Source organism: Dama dama, chromosome 14, assembly GCF_033118175.1.
Source record: "Dama dama isolate Ldn47 chromosome 14, ASM3311817v1, whole genome shotgun sequence".
NCBI lineage: Eukaryota > Metazoa > Chordata > Mammalia > Artiodactyla > Cervidae > Dama > Dama dama.
Window position 1 is genome coordinate 40,797,613 of NC_083694.1, and position 17,218 is coordinate 40,814,830.

Genomic DNA, 17,218 nt, shown 5'->3' on the forward strand with positions numbered 1-17,218 from the left:
AGGCAAGGATGCTAGTTGGGAGACTGGCCATTGCAACTGCTGGGCAAAAGATGACGGTGGCTTGAACCAGGGTAGTGGTAGCAGAAGAGATGAAACCAGTCTGATCCCTCAAGGAGAGACTGAGGGCGAAACTTCAGGGAACACCGACTGAGACTTAGATGTCTGGCAGAGAATTTCTAGACCTGGCTATGCTCTGCTTTAGCTCAGCAAACCCTACTTAACACCTGTTGTGAGCCAGATGCTGTTCTAGACTCTAGAGATCCTGACGTGAACAGGGTGACTAGGTCTCCACATTCTCACAAGGTGCTCACAGATGGATCACCCCTTCCTGAAGGGAAGAGGGTTTGTGGCCTTAAAAACCATTTCAAGGAGGAGGAGGGCAGCACGCACTGGATTTCATTCCCACATCCGGCTGCATTATTTAAATGAGAGCATGATTGCCCTCCCACTGCTGTACGATGTTCCCCAAAGAGGTTGCGACTGATCTCGAGGTGGGTGGGAGAACTGCTCAGTGGCCATGAACTTGAACCATTAATCAGAATAAAACTTGGGTCTCCATGCCACTCCAAATCTGTGCTGTCAGAACAGGTTCCGAGCTAGAGGACCGTGAGGGTTATGTAGGCCAGGCCCCTCTTAAGGTTGGGCACCCCTAGCCCCCAGAGACTGAGTAACTGTTGTTGTTTTTAATATTTATTGTTTAAAATTATTTGTTTAGCTGTGCCAGGTCTTTGTTGTGGCAGTCAGGATCTTGGATCTTCTTTGCTGCACATGGACTCTTTAGTTGCAGCATGCGAATTCTTAGTTGAGGCATGAGACCTCTTAGTTGCACCATGTGGGAACTAGTTCCTGACCAGGGGTTGAACCTGGACCCTCTGCATTGGGAGCGTGGAGTTTTAGCCTCTGGACCTAGTCCCCTGAGTAACTCTTTTGAAATCCCATACCAGTCTATACACTTGCTAATGGCACCTGTTACTTTCTACCTCTCTTTCAGCTTCATGTGCAGGTGCATAACCCTAAGTTTTCTGAGACCAGGGTTTCTCTTGGACTCAGCTTTCCATCTCTCACAGCGTCTAGATCCTGCCCCCAAAGTATACTCATCAAGTACTGGTTGACCTGCCTGGGTGTTTCACAGCACCTGAAACTAGAGCCCAGGAATGCTGACCTTATCTTTTTTTTTTTTTTTTAATTTAAAAAGAAAAATGTGTTTATTTATTTATGGCTGTGCTAAGTCTTCGTTGCTGCTCTGGCCTTTTCTCTAGTTGCAGTGAGCGGGGCTGCTGTCTAGCTGTGGTGCTTAGGCTTCTATTCCAGTGGCTTTTCATGTTGCAGAGCACAGGTCTAGAGCACTGCCTCAATAGTAGGCGCATACGGGCTTTGTTGCTCTGCGGCAGGTGGGACCTTCCTGGATCAGGGATTGAACCTGGGTCTCCTGCATCGTCAGGTGGATTCTTTACCACTGAGTCACCAGGGAAGCCCTGTCCATGTCCTTTCATCAGTTTCCTCTTCATCCAGAGTCTAACACGGGGGTCAGCCCAGCAGTCTCCATGTCACCACGCTCACAGAGCAGGACAGCCCTTCCTTGACAGGTCGGCTCTCACTCCAGCCCTGCCTACAGGGAACAGCTGCTAAGAGTGCTGAGCAACTAGTTATTCGACACCCAGCAAATATGAAGCAGAGCTCTTAATCAGAGCCAGAGGTCTAAACACAGGACTAGTCCAAACACAGGACTAAACCTGGGTTTGGATCTTGGTTCTGCCATCATGAGCTTCATGACCTTCAGCAAGTAACTTAACTGCTCTGTGCCTCAGTTTCCCCATTGATAAAATATTAATACTTCCTTCATGGAGTTGTTGGGAAGATTAAATTAAGTAATACCTATTAGAGCTTTAGAACTACACTGAGCCCCTTGATAAGGGCTTGGTTGAAGCAGTAGCTGTTATTTCACCATTATTTATTTATCTACTTCTTATCTCCCATCAGAATTTAAGCTCTTTTAGGGCAGAGATTTTTGGGTTTTTTTGGTCTACTGTTAAAGTTTGTAGGCACTCAATAAACATTTCTTAAATTGAATGGCTTATTGAGCATCTACTATGTGCCAGGCACTGTTGTAGATGCTGGGGACTGAGCCAAGAACAAGATCACCAAGATGCATGAAATCCATGTTCTAGTGGGAGAGCCAGATGGTAAACAAGTACACATGTGAATAAAACAGGATGGCGAAAAGAGATGCAGGGTAAAAGAGAGCAGTGAGATGGAGAATGCCTGGGTCATAACTGTAGTGAGCTCTGAGGAGGTAACTTTGGTGTTTTTTTAAAAAATATATTTTTATTTATTTATTTGGCTGTACCGCATCTTGGTTGCAGCATGCAGGATCTTTGGTTGTGGCATGCAAACTCTTAGTTGTGGCCTGTAGGATCTAGTTCCCTGACCAGCCGCCCTGCATTGGAAGCACAGAGTCTTAGCCACTGGATCATCAGGCAAGTCCCTAAGGAGATAATTTTGAGTGGAGACCTAGCTGATGGGCAGAGGGCAGCAGAGGCAACAAGCCCAAGGAAGCTGGAGTGGGCTGAGTGAAGAGCTGGTGGGAGTTAGATCTGTGGCCACGGTGAGGAGTTTGGATTTTACTCTTTAATTCTGAACAGGGGGACATCACTGCATGGGAACTTTTCCTGGGGGTCCATCCCAGGAGAGAGAGCCAGACACTATGAAGAGCAGTGAGCATGCTCTCCTTGCCCTGCTTTTGGAAGGCTTTCAGGCGTCTATTCTCATCAAGTTTCTCATGTCTCTGGCCTAGATAGCTGGGAGGCGTGGGAGCCATCAGCTAGGTTAACAAAGGTCCAGGTGTGTGTGTCTATGTGTCCTGCAGATTCCCTCAAGCCATCTTTTCCTTCTGAGTATGTAGGTAATGGGTAAACATTTCTTGAGTTGAGTGAATGAGCATTGCCAACTGTTAGCGTCTTGTCCTGTACAGTGGCATGTCCTATATTTTCTGCTTCTCTCTGCATCAGGAAAAGCTTCTTATGGTGGTCGTGACTCTGGTGTTAAACTTGGAGTACTGCTGCTGCTCTTATGTGCATCAGGGACCCACACACACCTATTTGTCACAGTCTTTTTTTTTTTTTTTTCTTTTGTGACTGTGCCACGCAGCTTGTGGGATCTTAGTTCCCTGACTAGGGATTGAACCCAGGCCCTTGGCAATGAGAATGCAGAATCCTAACCACTGGACCACCAGGAAATTCCATGTCACAGTGTCTTTGTTGGAAGTGTATCAAGATTGACTGGGCAGCTTTCCTCCCTCACGCCATCCCCCACTTCTCTTCCAGTCTCTTGCTGAGTACCACCAGGCAACACTGTCACCTCTGAACACCTCCTGTTTGGTTATTTGATCTACAGTCCTGTACATCACTTGATCTAGGAGTACAGTGGTACCTAGAAAGCAGTCTTCAGCCTGGGCTGAGCAGAATTGAGAAGCTCAGCAGAGCTCTCAGAAATAGTGTTTCAAAGCCAGGAGTTCAGCTCACCAGGAATCCAGAGTTGGCCTCTGGAGACTGGGGGCAGTTGGCCAGCCTTTCAGATCCTTACTCAGGCATCCACTTGTCTGTCAGTGTCCGAGATGCCATCTGCTCTGCTAACCTTGAGAGGCCGACATGAGTCAGAAGGAATCAAATAGGACTTCTGTGTTGCAAGTCCCTCTCAGGGACCTGGTATATTTCATTGGCAGACTGAGACTTGCCTGTCAGTCACATGTCATCTGTGGCCTTGTAGAAACTAAACCTGGAGTGGGTGCCACCTTTTTCTCATGTAACTGGTTTTTTTTTTTTTATTATTATGAGAGTGATATGTACTCATTTAGAAAATGAGAAAATGAATGATAATGACATTTTATATACATTTCCTCATTTAGTCCTCACTGTTAATTTCTGAGGTAAGTAGCATTATTACTGTTGTACACATTCAGAAGCTGAGGCCTGGAAAGGTTAGGTAAGTTGTCTGAGGTCGCATGGGTCAGAAAACAGAGTCAAGACTCAAGCCCAATTGATGGCACTCCTATGTGCGAGCTCTGGGCCTCCTATCAGATGCTGTGTTTCAGCAGAAATAACAGAGAAGAAAAAACATCTCCCTTAAGCCCAGTGTGGGTGACATTGTGGGGAGGCCAGAGTTAGCACACTGGAGGCTGCTGCAGAGTTTGAATCCTATGCCTTTTCCCCCCATTTCTTCTGACCTTGGGCAAGCTAATTAACCTCCGTTTGCCTTACTTTCCTCCATCGTAAATGGAGATAATGATACTCATAGCTCCCAGGGCCATTATGATGTTTGAGCCGAAGTGCTTTTGAACTTCTTTTATGAAAGGGCACGGAGCCCCGACTGCTGTTATACTAGGTTGTTAAAGGACTGATTATGCCCTGATCCTCCACAAAGCCTTTCAGGAGGAAGACAACAGTCCCTGGAGGGAAAGGTGTCCTTCCATGATGGGTGTCGCTGGACCAAACATCGTTTTCCTCCTTCTGAAGTTTCTTGAGGGCTGAAGGTCATGAATGTTTCTCCATTTCTTGCTTTCTTATTTTAAAAAACTTTTTTATTTACTTAATTATTTTTGGCTGTGCTGCTGCTCGGGCTTTCTCTAGCTGTGGTAGCCGGGGGCTATTCTTTGCTGTGGTACACGAGCTTTTCATTGTGGTGGTTTCTCTTGTTGCTGAGCTCAGGCTCTAGGATGAGCAGGCTCAGTAGTTGCGGCTCACAGGTTCCAGAGCACGGGCTCAGTAGTTGTGGTACATGGGCTTAGTTGCTCCAAGGCAAGTGGGATATTCCTGGGCCAGGGATTGGACTTGTGTCTTCTGCAGGCAGATTCTTAACCACTGGGCCACCAGGGAAGTCTGTGTTTCTCCATTTCTCATGTCCATGTTGTACCGTAGATGCTTCTGTAAGCAGGTGTGTAAACTGTGACTCATAACAGGATGGAAGACTGCTGATGGCAGAGCAGAGAAGGGGTTTACAGGGCTTGGTTTCTGATCCCCACTGTGGTGTCTTTGTAATGTCAACCAGGAGCACCGAGATACCAAGACGTGATGACTTGTCTTCCACTGGTCCTTCTTTTCCTCCTTCCTTCTAATGGCTCCTTTTTCAATTAATAAATATTTACTAAACTTTTATTATGATCCAGGCCCCATGGCAGGGACTGGGAGTACTGTGGAGAACAGGGTAAAAATAGTTCTTATCATACAGAGCTTATAGTCTAGGGCTAAGAGGTTTATTATCTAGTTGGAGCCGTGTGAATAAAGCAAGAACGTGTTGGTGAGAGTGTCTTGAACTCTCAGGGGTAGTGGTGGGAGGCAGTCAGGACATAATTTCCAGATGTCCCCATCGGCCCCAAGGGCACCTGCCCTGGGCGGATGTTAAGGTGGAGGTTGTACTTGGCTGCCCAGAAGAGCACGGGAAGAGTTAGGAGATTAGAGCCCTTGCGTGTTGCAGTTGACAAAAGCTGCACTCGTGTGGGCATCTGCAGAAACAATTAGCACCTTGGCAGTCATGGTTAGTAAGAACTATGTTTCCTCTTAAAGCCTTAACCCTTTGTCACTTGGGTTCAAGTCAGGAGGAGTGATCATGGTGATGAGCTCTTTCCCGAGTTTTTGTTTTGAAGTGATACCATCAATCTGGTGCCTTTCTTTTCTTTTCTTTTTTTTGCTGCACTGGGTCTTCATTGTTGAGTGCGGGCTTAGTTGCTCTGAAGCATGTGGGATCTTAGTTCCCCAACCAGGGATTGAACCCACGTCCCCTACATTGCCAGGCAGAGTCTCAACCACTGGCCAACCAGGGAAGTCCTCAGTGCCTCTTCTTGTGAAAAGTCCATCAGACCTTGGCTCTCCAGAATCTCTCCCTGCCTGCCAGGCCTCCCTCTGCCAACTTTGGAACACAGGTTTATGGCAGCAGGTGGACTGTGGGGCTGGCTGCATCGGTGCTCTCGGCATGAAGCCAGGGACACCTGTGTCTATGCACCTCACTGAGGGCCAGTATATGTAGAGTGGGGTAGGGGAGGGTTGTTCTTCCCCAAGTCTGCCCAGCCCCAGGCCTCGTGTTCCCTCCAAAGAGCCCAGTCAAGGGAGGCCTGGCAGGTCCTAGAAAAACACCCTGTGTTCGTCTACTCACCCTCGGGCAGGAGCTGGAGTAGAGAGGACTCAAGGCTGGCAGAGGCGCCTGCACACATTCAGAGAGCGAGGAAGGCGCCAGGATGGGGCTGCGCTCCTGGGCGATGTTCATTCCCCCAACCCCCTCGGTGTCACTGCCCTCCTGGTGCCAACCAGCTGCCCCTTCAGTCTGGAGGGCCTCAGAGCCATCCAGCATCTGAGCAGGAGGAAATGACCGGCCTGGCGAGGAGACCAGGCCACTCTGTGCCCCCGGACTTGTTCACGTGTGGTCAGAGCCCACGGTGACGCCAGTTCAGCTGGGAGAATGTGACCCACTTCTATCTCTCCTCCCACATGGAGAGCTGGGTGGGAGGCTTTGGGAAACCAGTTCCAATTAAGGCTTTTTCAGGCCTGAGTATCTCCTGAGTATCCAGCCCACATGTTTCCTGCTGCTGGAATCCTGTGGTTCGTGTCCCTGAACTGAATAACAACTCCCAAACGGATGAAGTTACCGCCTTCGCGTTCTTCAATTCTGGCTTCTGCAAGCTGGTGGGGGGCTGTGTGTGTGTGTGTGGGGTGCTTCCTTCAGGGGTGAGGTCCCTTTTGGATTCAGACACCTTTCACAGTGTGGGCCCCACCCTTTTTCTTCCTGCTAAATCACCGGGGGAACCAGGGGCTCAGTTTCCAAGGAGATGGGTTAGCCTTGACCTCCCTGCCCAGACCAAGGCCTCCCAACCCCCTGCCCCAGGCAACCCTGGCTTCTGACAGATTCATCCTGACCCTTGTCCTTGCAGAATGTTCTTCTGCTACAGGAATGTGAACTAAAATGGGTTTTGGACCCTCTAGGTTTCTTCCATTCTCTCCAGGGAGAGGGTATTTGAATGATTTTCCATTTAAAATTTTGTGTTTCTCATGCAGAAGGGAGTAGGGGATGGAGGAATGTGTTTTAAATACACAGAACCATAGGTGCTGTCAACATGATCCGGAGATTTTAAAGACAAGGTGATAGTTCTGAGCCCCTGATCCAGTCTTACTAAGGAAGGAACAGAAGGTGATAGAGAAATCGCCATGCTCAGGCCCACTAGGCTATGACCTCAGACCTGTGGGAGCACCGTTCCTGAGCATGTGCTCTATGGCCAGTTGCCGAAGTGGCATGAAGAAGGGGTGCTGGTAATTTGTAGGGGGAACAGGGTGGGGCCTACAGGCTAGTAAACTGGCTTGAGGTGGTAGTGGGGTTTCTCCAGGGCCCCGGCTCTACTTGCCTGAAGATTACAGTGGGACATGGTGGAGCAGAGTCCTTCATCCCTCCCTGGGGGAAGCTGTCCGCCGCCACCTGAGAAATGGTACATGCCCATCACTTAACCCCTGCTCTGAGTGCTGGCTGTCCACCCTGGCTTCCTGTCTCCAAGGAAGAGAAAGGGGTCTCACAGCCTGTGAGCAGTGGTGGTGGCAGAGCTTAAATGCTCAACATCAGCCATGGCACTGGGTCACCTGGGGGGAGATCTTTTGTTTATTCTCCTTTTCTGATCCTTAAAAAGGATCAGGCCAGTTTCACCTCCTTAAAAAGAACACCCTTTTTTTTTTTTTTTTTGAGTAGGTAATATATACATAGTACAGAACTCAAAAGGCTAATTGGTGAAAGAGATGCCTCGAAAAAGATGTCTGTTAGTGGCTGTCTTTTTCATCTTAACAAGAGGCTCCTACATGTACAAGTGCGTAAGGTACACATTGGCCGCACACATGCCTGACTTGCCCTGTTTTTTTTTCCCCACACTGTAATACTCACCTTATCTTTTTCATTTCACACTAAACATTGGAACCCAGCATTCCATTCCACTATCATCACCATTGCTTTCGTCTGGCTAATAACTCTTTACTTCCTGTGTGCTGGGTATGGTTAAAAGTGCTTTACTTATGTTGACACATTTATTTTTCACAACAACTCTATGAACTAAATGCTGTTATTCTCCACAGTTTGCAGGTGGGTAAACTGAGGTGCAGAGAGGTTAAGTTACTGCCTGAGGTCATTTACAACTACCTCACTCCTTTTAATGGTTCCCTGCCATTCTTTTGATTGCTTATACTTTAACTTTTTTCAATGTCCCCTGTTGCCGAGTATTTAAGTTTTCTGTCGTCGTTTATTCATTTTGGCTGTACCATGTGACTTGCAGGATCTCAGTCCGCAGGTATAATGGGCCACAGCAGTGAAACTGCATAATCTCAACCCCTACAGCACCGCAAAACTCCCTATCTTTTATTACTATTAAAAAGAAATGCTCTTCTACATATATCTTTGTGCTTTTATATAAGTGTATCTGTAGGATAAATTCCTACAGTCTGTTAGAGCAAAGGGTTGTGTTATTGTTTAGTCGCTAAGCCGTGTCCGACTCTTTTGGGACCCCATGGACTGTAGACCACCAGGCTCCTCTGTCCATGGGATTGTCCATGCAGAATACTGGAGTGGGTAGCCATTCCTTTCTCCAGGGGATCTTCCCAATTCAGGGATGGAACCCGTGTCTCCTGCACTGGCAGGTAGATTCTTACTACTGAGCCACATGGGAAGCCCCAGAGCAAAGGGTACATCTGTTTAAATTTTTACTTTGCCAAGTTGGCCTCCATGGTAACATTTTATATGCCCACCCAAATTATGCAGAAATAGCTCTTTCTTCCATGTTTTGTTGCTAATCTAATAGGAAGGAAGTGGTATATCATTATAATTTAAATTTAATTTCTTGATGAGGAAATAGAGTATCATTTCAGATCTTTAAGAGCAATCTGTTATGTTGTTGCCCATTATTTCTTGTGTTGGCAGTCTTTTTCTTCTTGATCTGTAGGCGTTCTTTATATATTACAGCAGTTTGTCCTATGGCTGTGACATATGTCACATGTATTTCCACAGTCTGTCATTGTGCTTTTGATTATATTGTTTTTTTCTATGCAGAGAGTTTTGATTTTTATGTAATCAGATTTTAAAATCTTTAATCTTATAACTTCTAGGTTTCATTTTGTGTTATTTCCTTCTACTGTTTTCTTTTAGTCTACTTACTCTCTCTTTTGTACATTTAAAACTTTGCTCTGTAACAGAGTGATCCACAAATCCGGCATCACCAGACACGGGGCAGATTGGCATTGTGTGCCTCCAGTGGGACGTGGGCAACATCAGCTACAGTTGTTTCTTGCCAAAATGTCTATCTTTACTTCAGTTCTAAGGAAAACTGGACAAAGAGACAATGGTCCTTGATTTTTAAAAATTGTTAACATCATGATAGACAAAGAAAAGCTGGTGAACATTCTAGGCTAAGGGAGAGGAATGAGCGTGAGAACCAAGGGAAGGTGAGATCTTCGATTGGATTCTAGATTAAAAACCGGCCCAGGCCAAAGTGAGGGGTGTGGTTGGGAGAGGTGGATGTGGGCCATACATCAGAGAACACCACTGGGTCAGTAGTAAATTACTTGAGTGGGGGAAATGGTATTGGAGCAGCGTCAGAGCATGACCTTAGAAGGTGAGTGGTGAGATGTTTAGCAGAGTATCTGATATCTGCAACTTGCTTGCTTTATTTTTTAACTTTATTTATTTAATTTATTTGGCTGTACCAGGTCTCAGTGGTAGCACTTGGAGTCTTGGGTCTTCCTTGTGGCATGTGGGATCTTTAGCTGTGGCATGTGAAATTCTTAGTTGCCGCATGTGGGATCTAGTTCCCTGACCAGGGATCAAACCTGGGCCCCCTGCATTGGGAGTGTGGAGTCTTAGCCACTGGATCACCAGGGAAGTTCCTTTCCCCTTCTTTTATGGCATGCACAGTCCTTGATTTCCGTTTCTTGTAGGAACTTCTTTTGGGGGGTGAGTTATTAATTTTGACCTTGGAAATCTTATGACTTATCTGTCTGGCAGACTCACATGACTTTTCTAGATGCAGAACAAGTGTGCATTGGTGCCTGTAGTTTTTGTTCTCTTTTTAACATTATGTCATATGCTCCAAGTAAACCTGTGAGGAACTTTAGTCCTCTGAGACTTGAAGTCTTAATCCTCAGGAATACCATCCAACTAACTTGTAGTATAATGAAACTCTCTGTCTCCCTAACCTCCAGAGAAGCTTTTTCTCTCAGTTGAGAGTTTTTGCACGAGGTCAGGTTCTGCTTGCGTTCTGTGGGCATGGGCTTGTAAAAGGCTCCTGGGTTTCGTTTCATGAAATATGACAGTCTTGGGTGAGTAGCTGGCCTGTAAAACCAGGAGTCTTTTTGCCCGGGGAAACACTCACAGGCCAGTTTTGCTAGAAGCTTCTTCCCCTTCTCTGCAACTTGGTGACTAATGGTTTCATGGCTTTGGAAATGGAGGATGTCATTACAAATGGCTAATGGGGACTTGGCTTCTGAACTGGATTGTCTGGGTGTGCCGAGTGCAGGGGAGCAGAATAAGCCAGCCCTACATATACCACTTTGGCGTATTGATTATTTGGAGTTAAAGTTGCTTGAGAAATAGTCGGTGCAAGAAAGACACCCTGACCTTTCTTTATTCCCGTGAAAGCAGGAAATAAATCTCCCACGTGAAACGTACCTTCCCCGTATAGGGAATGGAAGTTGTCCTTATCACCAGAGACAGGGAGTTCAAGGCTGAGAAGGCTGTTAGTTGTTAATTTTCTCACTTGTTTACTGCTCCAAGCCCAAACCTCTTGGTCTTGTCAATTCTGCACAAATTTATTGTTCCTTTGTCTAAAAGATACAAAAGGTGGCTGCTCTGGTCACTTCTTCAAGCCTTCTATTGAGGCTCTCTACATAAGAAATTAAATTTTTTTCCCTTGATATCTTGCCTGCCTGCCTGCGTGTGCTCTGTCGTGTCCCACTCTTTGCAACCCCATGGACTATAGCCAGGCCCCTTTGTCCATGGAATTTTCCAGGCAAGAATACTGAAGTGGGTTGCCATGCCCTTCTCCAGGGGATCTTCCCAACCTAGGGATCGAACTCACATCTCCTGCATTGCAGCCAGATTCTTTTTTTTTTTTTCACATTCTTTCCTGCTGAGCCATCAGGGAAGTCCCTTTGATGTCTTATGTCAGTATAATTATTAGGCCAGCCAAAGACTCTAGGAGGGAAGAAGGGAAAAGATTTCCTCCTCTCCGCTGGTCTGGTTGGTTGTGTCCATCCCACTGGGAAAGGGGATAGTTCTGAGCTTTTCTGCAGTGCCCTTGGCCCTGAGCAGGTGACTGTGGGTGGATTCCTGCTCTTCGGGATGCTGTGTTTTTCCCAATTGTCTCCCTCTCCTCTCCAGCCTCCAGTCTCCCTGCCTCCAGACTGGACAAGTCTTGCTACACATCAGAAGTCCTCATCTTCACGCTACTTCCCCAGTGACTTAATGGAATAAACTCATGTAGATTCTGGAAGTTGCGTCTGTTTAAAATATTTTTTATTTTGATCAGCAGCTTGTTAAACATTTAGGGAGGAAGGAAACTGAGTCTTCAGCAGCCCCTTAGGGGGAGGTTTCCTCTTTCCTCAGATTATTTTTTGTTCTGAAGTGGCTAGAGGGAAAGGAGAGGGAAGGTCACGGGCTGTGAAATGGAGCAGAAGCAGTTATCCAAACAAACAGTGCACTTCTGTGACACAAGGGTGTGATGAAGGTTTGCAGCGTATTGCGTTAGTGTGATTATGTTTTCCAGGGAGACAAACATAGCTTTATTTTAATGCAAATTAGCACATACCTGTATGCTGAAAGTCTATAGGAAAGAAGAGGCAGTAATCCTAAAACTTCCTATTCTAGGAGTCTGTAAGAAGTTTCACACAGGAGGCTGGGCCTGGGGCCTCTCAGCTGGGTCCCGAGGACCCCCATTTCCAGAGCCGGACAATGAGGAGGGGGCTGACCCTGGGCCGTGACAGGGCACCGAGCCCTCACCCTGCCAGCAGCCCAGTTGGTTTAATGACCTAATTCTCACAACAGGAAGCTGGAGGCCTTCCTGGCCCCCTTCTGAGGGGATGCAGTGAGCCTGGCCTGGGAAGCCTATTTATTTGAACCAATTATCAGAGACTTCAGCGGAGGGAAGGGATGGTGGGAGAGTAGGGGCAAAGGCAGAAGCAGCCAGCCTGCTGGCAGGCACTAGAAAAACTGGGCCACCTTGCCTGGGCTTGCCCCTGAGAACAAGGCTCATTGCTTTCAGCAGGAGGTTGTATGAATGAGTCCATGTGGCTGAGTGAAGGGAATTTACGCAGGTCCTGATAAACAGCACTGTGTCAGTTTTCCCCCTTCTTCTTAAGAACAAGCAAGCAACACTGTTCAGTTTCCCAATTTAATTAATGTTTTAAATGGTGACCCTGCGAGAGTTGGCATAGCTGTGGGCAGTGGAGTTGATGGAGCTTCGTGGGTTGAAATTTCCATTCTGGCTTCTTTCTCTGGAGGTGACCCAAGGTCTGTGAAACCTGGCCAGGCTCCTGCCCTGGGATTATTAGGCTTGGAGCTGGTCCTTCCGGCCCCAAGTTGACTTCAGCCCCATCCCTAAGAAGACTGACCAGCAATGTAAATTGACTTTTCCCTCGGGGGTGGGTAGTGGGTTGTCAGCCCCAAGTTGACTTCAGCCCCACCCCTAAGAAGACTGACCAGCAATGCAAATTGACTTTTCCCTAGGGGGTGGGTAGCAGGTTGTCAGCATGCTGGGATTATCACAGATGTCTGTCACAGGAGAGAAGTGTCCTTCTGCCGCTAGCCTGCACGGGTGGGCTTTTGACATTGCCAGGTGCCCAGCCCTCAGTGAAGGTCATGCAGCCTGAGAGGTCCTGCCCAAAAGTGTGGGAGGGGGGCGTGCACCCACTTGCGAGCTGAGGGTTCCTGCCCTGGCACCCATCCCTAAATAGACAAGGGCTCTGCAGTCTGTATTACCCACCCCCTGGGGACCTGCAAGAGGCCGAAGGTCAGACTGAATCAGGAAGACCTGGAGCCGGATTCCATAGGCACGCTGGTTCCTGACTTCAGGTCTCAGGCTCAGGCCTGGCCAGGTTCCAGGGCTCCAGTTGTTCCCTGGGAAGGAAGAAAGGACCTCTTTTTAAATTGGGTCAGAAGATGCCTCTCTTTCTTCCTGTCCTTGTCCCCCTACCGTGCAGGGATAAAGCCACCACCTGCACGTCCCTCAGTCAGAGCCTGAGGACTTTGCCCAGGATCGGAGTGTCCCAGTGCAGCCGCAGAAGCGCCCCCAGCTCTGAGGTCCCTTCCTGTTTGCGTTGTGCTGGCTGAACTGCAGAGGCTGTCAGAGCAGGCCTGCCAGGTAGCCTTGCTTAGCAGTAAAAAGGACTTGAAGAGACAGTGTGAGCTGGGCACTTTTCTACCAATCAGGCCAACTTTGCAGGAGAGACTTTTTTTTTTAAACCAGAAGCTTTTGACAGATGCCTTTTACCAATCCAGTCATGACAAGTTAAATAATCTATGCACACAGGCTTCTTCAGTTCCTTGATGTCTTGTACTCTCTGAGGTGAGGGTTCTCTGGGGTTGGGGGCTTCCTTCCCACATGGTTCCCAAGTGAATCTGAAATCTGTCCATTCCCTCCACCGTACATGGAGCTCCAAGTGTGACCGGCAGCAGTGTTTCATTCACCAGGTCCTGCAGCGCAGAGCCTACAGTCTCCAGGGTTTTCAGGGGTCCACAAAAATACTGGAGGCCTGAAAAAGAAAAAGGGTCATCCCCCTCTAAGGAGTTAGACGAGAATTCTGTTCAGTGGGAGATGCGGTTCCATTTTAGTATGTCTGAGAATAGGGCTACCTGGGACCCACGCAGGCCTGACCCCCACCCTGTGGCTGCCCTCAGGAAGCTTCCAGAGTGGAGGTGGAACCAGATGCACAGACACCTGGGTGCAGCCAGGGCCGTGCCATGAGTGGAGGAGATTCGGGTCAGTGTGCAAACACGGTCTTCAGAGGGTAATTCTACAACAGTGAGCAGTGAACAGGGAAGAATGTTCTAGGCTGAGGGACCAGCAGATGTGAAGGCCAGAGGTGTGGAAGCAGCCTGGTGCAAGTGGTAACCGAGGTGACCACCAGGCAGAGCTCCTCGCCCTTGGTGCTGTGGACGTGGTGGCCATCCTATGCATTCTAGGTTGTTCTACCCAGGAGCATCTCCCGACTGTGATGATCGAAAATCTCCTTTCTCCAGACAGTGCCAGATGCCCCCTACTGAGAGCCAGCACTGGGAGGGGAACGTGGTTGACGGCTGGGGTCTGCCCAAGGGCGGTGGACGGAGCCCTTTCTGTCTAGTGAGCAAGGCTGTGCCTGTCCCAGTGTCCTCTGGTGTGTGTGATATGCCACGTGCAAGAGTGGCCTGCAGACTCTCTGAGGGTCAGGCCACAGAAGAAGGGTGCCCGCTGAAGTCCCCTTCCCAGCCTCAGTGTGGTTTTCAGTGTTGATGCCTTTGCTGGTGCTGTCTGGACAGCTGGGCAGGGCAGCAGCACTAATGACATCATGATGATTTGATCCTGGTGTCTCAAGAAGCTTCCCCGAAGGGCCGTCATCAGAGCAGCTCCCACCTGGAACAGAAGGTGCCCTGTTGCTGGGGAAGGGGCAGGTGGGAGCACTAATGACATCATCATGATTTGATCCTGGTGTTTCAAGAAGCTTCCCCTTCATCAGAGCAGCTCCCACCTGGAACAGAAGGTGCCCTGTTGCTGGGGAAGGGGCAGGTAGGAGCACCGAGGTTCGCGGTGTCAGGAGTCTCAGCCTCTCCAGTGCAGCACAGCTGCACCTCTCGCGGGAGTAGGACCCCATCAGGGTCTGGGTTTCAGAGATGCTCCCCCCATGCGAGGGGCCTCCAGAGTGACTGCAGCCTCTCCTGCTGTGACCCTGCTTCCCAGGGACTTTCTCATGTTTCCTGACTTTTCATTTGGATTTAGAATCTGCAGAAAGTTCTGGATAACCCAGTGAACACCCCCATGCCGTTTACTTGGATTCACCAATGTTAACCTTTGCTCACACACTCTTATCTCTGTTCACACTCACACACATCCCACACATATACACACATGCATATACATGCATGTTTACACACACACACATATACACACTCATACATACACAGTGAAGTGAAGTGAAGGTTGCTCAATTGTGTCTGACTCTTTGAGACTCCATGGACTATACAGTCCATGAAATTCTCCAGGCCAAAATACTGAAATGGGTAGCCTTTCTCTTCTCCAGGGGATCTTCCCAATCCAGGGATCCAACCCAGGTCTCCCTCATTGCAGGCAGATTCTTTACCCATTGAGGTATCAGGGAAGCCCAAGCTTTGAGGTAAGTCCATAGATACACATTTACACATATATACCCACTCACATATACACATACACACTCATACATTTACATATATAATACACACATACATACCCACAGTATACACATACACACATATACATATATTCACATATGTACACACATACACAGTCACATATACACACACACTCACACACACACCTTTTCCCTGAAACTGAGAGTAAGTTGCAAGCTTTGAGACATTTCACCCTTATACACTTCAGCCTGTATCTCTTAAGAAGCAGGATATTTTACAATGTGACTACAATGTATTCATTGCACTCAACACATATAATGTTGATACAATACTAATATCTAATAAATACTCCATATTAACTTTTCTCCAGGCTTGTCATGTATTAACTCCATAGCCCTGAGCAGGTTCCTTGCCTTCTCTGAGCCTTGGTTGTCTCATCTATAAAAAGGGAATAATTCCTACCGTGCAGGCTTGTCCTGAGGACTCAGTGTGGTAAACAGGCCTTGACACTGCGCGGCCCCCGTGAACGCTCTAGCAACCACAGTAATGATCACTGTTGTTCTGCAAGCTTGCCTGGCCTGACACAGCAGGAAGGAGCTTGGGAGCAGGTTGGCATTTGGGTTGGTGACCTCAGGACTAATTCCTCATCCCGAGCTCATCTCCTAAGACTGCTGCTGCGTCCTGCAAACTCCCTGATCTGAGGAGCCATCCTCACACCTGTCTCGCGCCTGCCGGTGGAGTGCGGTTCCAGGATGCCAAGCCTGGCTCCGGGTTGAGGAGGCGGAGATGTGGAATTGATTAATTAAGGCAGCTGCTCACGAGGCCCTCAAGTCTGAGAGGCTGCAGTTTAATTACTGAGAGTGGAGTTTGCGGAAGTTCTCTCTGGTGCCCCAGTTTTAAATGTCGCTGAGGGGCCAGAGGTGCCGCCCTGACTGGGACTCACAGCCGAGGCTGAGGCCCAGGTCTGCCTCCCTCCACTGGCTCTGAGCGCACCTCTGTCCACCGACTTGTGTGCTGGAAAGCAGTGTAGCAGAGGGGTTGGGGCTTGGATAGTCTGGGTTTGAATCCCGCCCCACAATAGCCTAGGGCCTACTAGCTGGGTGAGGAGAGACTGGTATCCTCATTGATATAATAAAACCTCCTAGGGATGTTTGACATGAGGGCTCAGAACAGTGCCCAGCCACAGGGAGTCAGAATGTGTGTCAGCTGTTCCTTTCAAGCAGTGTTCTCACCTGGGGGGTGTTGGTTACCCCTAGGAACACAGGGCAAAGTCTGGAGATACCCTGGGTTGTCACAGCCCAGGGGCAGGTGCTTTGGGCAGACAGAGCACAGGATGCTGCTAAATACTCTGCCACGTGCAGGTCAGTCCCCACAATGAAGCGTTATCCAGTCCAGCGTCGGCAGTGCTGAGGCTGAGAAACCAAGGATTCTGGGCAGCACGTGGAGCGTGGAAGGAGGTCCTATCTCCCCCAACCTCCAGTTTATCCTTCCTGTGATCCAGTCCCCTCCCCCTCCTCCCCGGGCTTTCATCCCTCCTGGACCAAAGCCCTGGCCAGCTTAGGTCCAGCTTCCCTGAGCTTCCCTCAGCTCACCCCCTCACCCAACCACCCCACACTCCTGTTCCCCCCCTCCAACTCAGTTTCTTTATGGTAGCACCCATCTCCTCCCTCCACACTAGGTTATTTACCCATTGATTCCTTTCTGTTTTGTTTTGTCTGTTCTTCCCCCTCCCTAGAATGTACATGGGGACTTTTGACTATGTTTGCACTGCTGTAAGGTGGCTCAGACAGTAAAGAATCCGCCTGCAATGCAGGAGACTGAGTTCAATCCCTGGGTTGGGAAGATCCCCTGG

General features: G+C 48.5%; 1 protein-coding gene and 1 non-coding gene across 4 annotated transcripts in view; one reads left to right on the top strand and one right to left on the bottom strand.

Annotated features, from left to right (window-relative positions):
- Window positions 1-17,218, top strand: part of CTNNBIP1 (catenin beta interacting protein 1) — a 46,288-nt gene that overhangs the window by 1,913 nt on the left and 27,157 nt on the right. The gene's annotated exons all lie outside the window — the stretch shown is intronic.
- On the bottom strand, window positions 3,163-3,235 carry TRNAE-CUC (transfer RNA glutamic acid (anticodon CUC)). Its single transcript has one exon. It is a non-coding gene; the product is annotated as a tRNA-Glu (tRNA).